This window comes from Canis lupus, chromosome 31 (assembly GCF_011100685.1).
Source record: "Canis lupus familiaris isolate Mischka breed German Shepherd chromosome 31, alternate assembly UU_Cfam_GSD_1.0, whole genome shotgun sequence".
Classification (NCBI taxonomy): Eukaryota; Metazoa; Chordata; class Mammalia; order Carnivora; family Canidae; genus Canis; species Canis lupus.
The window spans coordinates 36,993,664-37,002,982 of record NC_049252.1 but is presented as its reverse complement, the minus strand read 5'-3'; positions in this window follow the sequence as shown (position 1 = coordinate 37,002,982).

The window sequence follows — 9,319 nt, the reverse complement described above, 5'->3', positions numbered from 1 at the left end:
TATTTTTTTTAAAGATTTTATTTATTTATTTGACACAGAGAGCACAAGCAGGGGGAGGACAGAGGAAGAGGGAGAGAGGGAAAGAGACTTCCCACTGAGCAGAAAGCCTGACTCAGGGCTCCATCCCATGACCTTGAGATTATGACCTCAGCCGAAGGCAGACACTTAACCAACTGAGCCACCCAAGTGCCCTTTAGATTGTATTTTCTTTTTCTTTTTTTTTTTTAAGATTTTATTTATTTATTCATGAGAAACAAAGAGAGAGGCAGAGACACAGGCAGAGGGAGAAGCAGGCTCCATGCAGAGAGCCCAATGCGGCACTCGATTCCAGGACCCTGGGATTACACCCTGAGCCGAAGACAGAAGCTCAACTGCTGAGCTACCCAGGTGCCCCCAGATTGTATTTTCTAATCATCTGGAAAACCATAGACTAGATTTTGTTTCTCCTGCACCCATCACCCCAGCATGGAGCTCTAGCAAGTATCTACTCAGCATTTTTAAATGAAAACCTCAAAAATTTATGTTTATCTATATTTCCTTATTAATCACTTAAAGAACTCTCTAAATTACTACATATCCAACTTTGGTCTCCTAAGTGCAGATTACTTTTTAAGATAACTAGAAAATGGAGCAGCACTTGGACCAACCCTGAACTCAAAGGCGTTTAGGCCAAAAAGGAAAATAAAAATACTCAGGTGTCCTGCCATCCTCACACATGCCATAGCTCTGCATTTTGTCTAATACACGCATTTTTTTAAGCCCCAAATGAGATGTATTATGCCATTTTTCTAGGTAAAGTAATACAACTTAATTTTATGTGTTTTAAATTAAGTGGATTTTTTTTAAATGAAGAGAGTGTTAGGTTGTCGAGATCACAGGGAAGATCCTCATGTTTTATGTGGATATAAAGGGTTTTTTTTTTTTTAAGATTTTATTTATTTATCCATGAGAGACACAGAGAGAGAGGCAGAGACACAGGCAGAGGGAGAAGCAGGCTCCGTGCAGGGAGCCCGACGTGGGGCTCAATCCCGGGTCTCCAGGATCACGCCCTGGGCAGGCGCTAAACCGCTGAGCCACCCAGGGATCTCTAAATTATGTGTTTTTATTTTTTATTTATTTTTTTAAATTATGGGTTTTTAAAAAAGATTTATTTATTTATTTGAGAGAGAGAAAGAGCAAGCGAGCATGTGCTCACAGAGAGAGTGGCAGAGGGAGGAGGAAGTAACTTCCCTACTGAGCATGGAACCTGACTTGGGGCTCGATTCCATAACCTGAGCAGAAACCAAGAGTCAGATGCTCAACTGCCTGAGCCACCCGGGCGCCTCTAAACTGTTTTAACATGTAGTGACTATCTGGGACTGTCCCTGGGACTATCTGGACACTCGATATCCTGAAAATATATTAGAATATTTCTCAGTGCTGGGTAAAACATCACGAGCATAATTTCCAATGAACGATTCTGTTCCCATGTGCAGTTCTGTTGTCTCTGCTGGCTCTTGTCCATAATTGCTGAGCACTGATGTGCTTGAAACTCATGCATTTCTGGGCTCTTCCCTGTGGCAATTCCCAAGCCCTGGGTTGAGTGTGCACTACTTCTGAATTGATTTGGTTGGTTTGTGTCCACCAGGCTGAGTGCCACCTCTCTGGGTCTAGTGTGATCATTTCCTTCATAGTCTGGAATGTCCTGGACCACAGGAAGTGTGTGTCCCCAGGGACCAAAACAAAGCAAAAAACACAAGAAGCCCCCATTGCCCTGGGAGCCTTTGTTGATCTCATTTAAAATTCGTGGTTGAAAAAAATAAAAAATAAAAAATAAAATTCGTGGTTGAACTGATGTCAGGAGGAAACAGGACTTTGGAGCCATGAGCACTGGGAGTGGACTGGGAAGTGCAGCAGGAGGCCCTTGCGGAGCTTCCCTCAGGGACAGGGTGAATGAGGGCAAAGCCCCTGGCTTACAAAGAAAGGTCATGGGGAAATGTGTCTATCTCAGCCGGGGCACTGAATGGGGAAAGAAGTGTCCCAAGGCCTACCCTCTCTTGAATTTGGGGTTAAAACACACACATACTTCCCATGGCCCAGGACATTCCGGGCTATTTATATTAAAACTGAAAATCCTGGGATCCCTGGGTGGCGCAGAGGTTTGGCGCCTGCCTTTGGCCCAGGGCGCGATCCTGGAGACCCGGGATCGAATCCCACGTCAGGCTCCCGGTGCATGGAGCCTGCTTCTCCCTCTGCCTGTGTCTCTGCTTCTCTCTCTTTCTCTCTATATGACTATCATAAATAAATAAAAAATAAAAAAAAATAAAAAAAAATAAAACTGAAAATCCTGTTTAGCAGAAGGTGCTATAGGAAGTAAAAAGACCAGCCACACACTGGGAAATCATTTAACTCCTACTGAATTGATATCCAGAATACATAGTTTCCTACTCACTAACATGGACAAGCCACTACCTCTGGAGGGGGGGTGGGGGGACGGGTGAGGTCCACATGGAGGGAGCCTTGGGACTTGTGTTCTCATTTTTTTTTTAAGATTTTATTTATGGGCAGCCCAGATGGCTCAGCAGTTTAGCACTGCCTTCAGCCCAGGGCGTGATCCTGGAGACCTGGGATCAAGTCCCACGTCAGGCTCCCTGCGTGGAGCCTGCTTCTCCCTCTGCCTGTGCCTCTGTGTCTCTCATGAATAAATAAATAAAATCTTAAAAACAAAAACAAAAAACCCTAAGTGGCTTGTTTTATTTGGTGCCCAAAAGTTATATGGTAGTTTTAGATGCCCACTTTTTAATGGAAAAGATACAGATTCCAATACTACTAGAAATTCTATCTTCTATGTACCGAAATGATGAATAGGTTTTTTTGGCAGGATGCTGTGTGTATGGATCTCGTATATATAACCCAGCTCAATGCCTTCATGTTTCTCCTCCCACCTCATCAAGCAGGCCATTACTGGAGCTTTACCTATCTTTTTTTTTTAAGATTTTATTTATTTATTCGTGAGAGACACACAGAGAGAGACAGAGACACAGGCAGAGGGAGAAGCAGGCTCCCTGCGGGGAACCCGATGCGGGACTCGATCCCAGGACCCCAGGGTCATGACCCCAGCCGAAGGCAGATGCACAGCCACTGAGCCACCCTGGCATCCCCCTTTCTTACTCTCTAATGGCCAAATGTCCTACCAAGGACGGGTGAATAGCTGAGCGCTGCCCTGGAGGAAGAACTTGCTGATAGAGCACCACTGTCCTCAAAATAAAAATGTAGGTTGTATCAGTTTGTTAGAGCCGCAGTAACAAAGGACCACAACCTGGGTGGCTTAAGACAACAGACGTTTATCGTCCCACCGTCCTGGAGGATGCAGTCCTAAAAGAAGGTGGCGGCAGGAACGGCATCCTCAGAGACCTTGGGCAGACCCCTTCTCTGCCTCTTCCGAGCTTCTGGGGTGGCCGCCAACCCCTGGCACTGCCTGCTTTGTAGCCGCGTCGCTCCAACCTCTGCCTGTCTTCACGTGGCTTCTCTTAGAGTGTCTGTCTTCTGTGCATGTCTGTCTCTGTGTCTAAATTTCCTCTTTTTGTAAAGACACAAATCATCCTGGATTGGGGCCCACTCTGATGACATCATTTGAATTTGAAATCCTCTGTAAAGACTCTCTCCAAATAAGGTCAAATTTCAAGTACCAGGGGTTGGGATTTCATCTCATATTTTTTGGGGAAAATGTAAGTCAACCAACAACATGTCAAAACCACATCAGATGGGAAAATACCAGTGACTTTTTTTTTTAAGGAGATTCTTTTTTTTCCAGCTCTATTGAAATATAATTGATACATAATGTTATATAAGTTTAAAGTATACAATGTAATGACTTGATATATATCAAGTGTTTATATACTTGATATATTTTACAAATATATATGTATCAAAAAAAGATTATTAAAAAAAGATTATTTATTTACTCATGAGAGACACATAGAAAGAGAGGCAGAGACACAGGCAGAGGGAGAAGCAGGCTCCATGCAGGGAACCCAATGTGGAGCTCGATCCCAGAACCCTGGGATCACACCCTGAGCCAAAGGCAGATGCCCAACCACTGAGCCACCCAGGCATCCTGCGTCAATTATTATTATTATTATTATTATTATTATTATTATTATTTAAAGATTTTGTTTATTTACTCATGAGAAACACAGAGAGAGAGGCAGAGACACAGGCAGTGGGAGAACCAGGCTCCATGCAGTGAGCCTGATGTGGGACTCGATCCTGGGACTCCAGGATCACCCCCTGGACCCAAGGCACCACTAAACTGCTGAGCCACCAGGGCTGCTCATCAATTATTATTTTTAAAAAACATTTTATTTATTTATTTGAGAGAGAGAGACAGAAACAGAGAGACAGCATGAGCAGGGGGAGAGGCAGAGGCAGAGAGAGAAGCAGGCTCCCTGCAAGGAGCCCCATGCGGACTTGGGACTCGATCCCAGGACCCTGGGGTCACGCCCTGGGCTGAAGGCAGACGCTCGACCACGGAGCCACCCAGGCGTCCCCTTCGTGTTTCTCTGATTTTGCATGTTCCTTGAAGTCCGGCGTTGCTGTGTTCCCATTTGAAGTGGCCCCCACGTCCTCTGGACTTTACTCCCTGCCTTTGGGAGAGAACCCCGCTCCCGGCCTGCTGGGGATCCGGGGCCATGGCAGGCCTCCTCCGCGTTTCCTGCTCCCTCTGGTGGCCGACTCTGAAGCCTGTGTGCCTTCTCCAGCCCGCAACTGACCAGGCCGGGCACCCACAGCTTCCCTGGTTTCTCAAGGGTGCTAAGGCTCAAGAGGGTCTCTCCCCGACCCGCGGATTTGGGCCCGTTTTGCCAGAACTCACTCTCAGTGCTGTTGGGGGTGCACACAGGGAGCCGGTCACAGGGTGGGAGTGTGTGGGCGTGAGGTGCATGGGGCGCTGGGGGGGACCTGTGGGCAAGGTGTCCCTAGTGGCTCCTGGGCAGGCTTCTTGATCAGAGTCACAAGGGAGTGGGTGATGTTGGGGTCCCTTTCCTGCCCCTGGGAGCCCTATCTGGGCTCGCCTAGCTCTTCCTGCCCTCAAGTACTCGTGGCTCATACTCTGGAAGGGGCGAGAGAGACATGGGTGTCTTTGGCAGCATCTCACACACTTGGGGGAGTCAGGTGTTCACTCACACGCTCTCTCTTTCCCCTGTGGGAGAAACCATGGGCTGAGCAGCTCTCTCTCGATGCTAAGTAGGGCCTGGGGGGAAGGATGACATGGGCAATGATCCTCTTACCCTCTCCAGTGCCTCAAACTCATATATATATATATATTTTTTGTTGTTGTTGTTGTTGTTCTAATGATGTGCTGAAATTTGTCCACTGGAAACCTGGACTCCCACAAAAGCCCTTTCGTTTGGGGGGGGTGTTGTCTAGGATGGTGTTTTCCAGAGGCTCCCAGACCATGGCCAAGAGGAGGTGGAGCCACTTCATGGGCCACTGTAAGCTTCAGAGCTGGGACCAAAGCGGAGGTGTCTATTACCGGACACATGGGTGGGCCAGACGCTTCCTGGCTTCCTTGGTGTGTGGGGCTGGGTCCCACAGTCCCCACAAGGGCGCCCCGTCTGGGGATGGACGCTAGGCCGTTGTCGGGTGGGGGGACTTGGCAATGGGTATCGTTACTCAGCCACGATGCTGGCATCCCCACAAAGTTTTCTTTTTTTATAAGGATTTTATTTATTTATTCATGAAACACACACACACACACACACACACACAGAGAGAGAGAGAGAGAGGCAGAGACACAGGCAGAGGGAGAAGCAGGCTCCATGCAGGGAGCCTGACGTGGGACTCCATCTGTGGTCTCCAGGATCACGCCCTGGACTGAAGGCGGCGCTAAACTGCTGTGCCACCGGGGCTGCCCCCCACAATGCCCACAAAGTTTTTAAGGGCATTGTATGGAACAGAGCATCGCCTTCAGGGCATTGGACAGTTTAAAGTGAAAAAGGCCTCTGGGTCCCCAATTTACTAAGGGCAGTAAGAGTGTCAGAGTTGTTAAAGGGCATATTTTTCTTTTTCCTTTTTATTTTTTTAAAGATTTATTATTTATTTATTTATTTATTTATTTATTTATTTATTCACGATAGACAGAGAGAGAGAGAGGCAGAGAGACACAGACAGAGGGAGAAGCAGGCTCCATGCAGGGAGCTGACGTGGGACTGGATCCTGGGTCCCCAGGATCACACCCTGGGCTGAAGGCGGCGCTAAACCACTGGGCCACCGGGGCTGCCCCATTCTTTCCCTTTTCAAATGGAAGTATTCACTGGGTGGTCCTTTCCCCTTTGACCACTGTATGCTGTGCAGGGGCAGATAAATGATACCTTTAGTTTACCTGTCTGTGGATCAAGAGGAGCTACCTGAGGAGCCCCATTCAACCTAGTATATGGATCATGAAACCCTGCATTCTGAGTATGGTATGGGGATTGGGTGAGACTTGGGAGGAGGTGAGTGTTTTTTTGGTGGAGAAATGTGAATAATTGGGGCCAAAGGATGGACTGTAGTAGATTTGACCACAACATGGCCTCAATTCTCCACCCCTCCCTTTATCCAGGCCCTTTGTAATGTGCCTTTGATGCTCCTATCACCAAGAAGGGGTTTCTTTTCCCCCTTTTGGACCTTGTTGCCCTTTTGTCTTGTTTTGGCCAAGAGGGTGTCGGAAGCAACAGCACAGCCGTTCTATGCCTGGACCTCATAAGGACAGAGTTTTTTCTTGACTGTGCCTGCCATGTAGGTAAGGCCCAGTCTCCTCCTGGGGGATGACATGGAGTAGAGACAAGCTGTCCCAGGCCATCCTAGACCAGCCAGTTCTCTTCCAACCAGATGGCAGGCCATGGACACACGAGCAAAGACCAGACAACGCTAGAGGAACCATCCAGCTAAGACCCGCCCAAATGGCCAACCCCCAGAACTGAGCTAAGTAAATGATCACTGTTTTAGGCTACACAATTTGTTGCTCTGTTACTTGTTACGTATTTATTATGTATTATTGTGACAAGGGAAAAACATATACAATTACTAGTACAGTTACTAAAAGTTATTAACTACAACTGCTGTTAACAGAGCGGACTTCTTTGAGAAAATTGCCAAGGGAAATGCCCCAAAAGCCAATGGCTCCCATTTCTATCCAAGCTGTAAATGATGAATGTACCCTCATCATTCTGCAAATTTCAGAGGTAAAAACTTGCTTATAACTTTACTAGCTACATTAACAAACAAACAAACAAAAAAACCAGCCCAATTTTACAGAACTGAAATTTGAGTTGTGGGTTTTGGGTAATATGGTAAAGACATTAGATAGTAAAATACCAACACATCGGGACACCTGAGTGGCTCAGCAGTTAAGCGTCTGCCTTGGGCCCAGGGTGTGATTCTGGGGCCCTGGGATCAAGTCCCACATCAGGCTCCCTGCATGGAGCCTGCTTCTCCCTCTGCCTGTGTGTCTGCTTCTTTCTCTCTCTCTGTGCCTCTCTAGAATAAATTAATAAAATCTTTAAAAAATATATCAACACATCATATTAATGCTGAAATGGTTTACATCTATACATAACAGGAATGGTGGTAAAGACCCCTTAAGCAACACATCTGTGCTCCTGCATTAACTTCTGATAGCACATACAAAATAAACTGATGTAGCATCAGAAGAGGTACAAAAGGGAAAATTGTGAAAACTGAAATAAGCTTAAAACCATTTCAATTCAGACTTGATTAAAAGTTACAGAGAAGGGACGCCTGGGTGGCTCACTGGTTGAGTGTCTGCCTTTGGCTCAGGGTGTGATCCCGGAGTAGCGGGATAAAGTCCCACACAGGGGTTCCTGCATGGAGCCTGCTTCTCTCTGCCTGTGTCTCTCATGAATAAATAAATAAATAAAATCTTTAAAAAAAAGTTACAAAGAAAAGGTTTGGGTTAACCTGGAATTTGCTGAGAAAAAGATATTTAGGCAAATACATCTCATTGGCTCAAGTACTGTAAGGATTCAGAATGCGAGGCTCATGGCTCATCACCTCAAAAAGATCAAAATGACTAGGGTGTGTTCACGTGTGATGATCAAGCACAACTCTAAGTTTTCATGTATACGTGCTCTGCGTCTTGTGATACAATGCACGATTCCTCTTAAATCTTTATTGTTCAGTCTCGACAGCTTAAAAAACTTGTACTAATTTTTCAAGGTTGTAACTTATAACACGAAGGGAGTCAAACTTCAAGATCAGTTCAAATAGGTATATTCTAGTCAATTTTAGGTTAGAAGGTGTGTCGTGGAACATTCTATAAGACGTAAGTGACGAAAAAAAAAGGCGTTAAGTGATGACTGTAAAGAAAGCTGAATTTGCTCCCAAGCCTAGTGATGACTGGCCCCCCTCTAGGATCTCTGTGGTCTTAGTATAATTATCTTGCCCAGAATAGAAACTGTCAATTCATTCGCATGCTTGAAAAACATCCCAGACCATGAGCATGGACTTTGTGCCAGCTAGTGTAGTCGAATAGAAATGATGTTTATAGCAGATTCATTTTCAGAAACATGGGGCAGTCTCCTGCTTTCCCTGTGGTTACTGCCTAGCAGCAACCTTGCCCCCCAATACTCCCTTGCAATGTTTTTCCTCCTCTTCTTCTCCCTAACCCTCTGTGTCCTTTGTACTGTGATACACAAACTCTCCCATCTTTTGCCTTTGTGAAAATCCCTTTTACCTCACTGCCTTTTTTTTTTTTATTTAAATATTTTATTTATTTATTCATGAGAGACACAGGCAGAGGGAGAACAGGCTCCATCCGGGGAGCCCGATGTGGGACTTGATCCCAGGACCCCAGGATCACCACCTGAGCCAAAGGCAGATGCTCAACCACTGAGCCACCCAGTTGCCCTACCGCATTGCCTTTAAGGAGGTCTGCCTTTCTCCCACACATTCTGCTTTGCTGGCAGCAGCCTCCTTTGATTTGGGGCACAAATTCATCCTGGATTCATACAGGAGGTGGGTTTAGGGCCAGCTTGTTCCCAGCTCCCTGTGCCTCCTGCCCATCATCACCCCTTCGCTCTTCTGTAACAGTAACCACTCCTTTAAGACGATTAGTTGTTCCATTCACGACTAGTTGTTCCATTCACCTACTCAGCAAATATTGACTTCCCCCGCCAGGTATCGTGCTGCAAGTTAGGAGAACTGTGACCTGCAAAATTAGGCATTTGTAGTCTGGAGAGACATTAAATAAGCACGAATGCAAATAACGTTAAGGCGTGGAAGGCTCCCCTGATCAAGTGATGCCACTGAAGCGTTGGAATTCACTAGTTACAGTAAATAG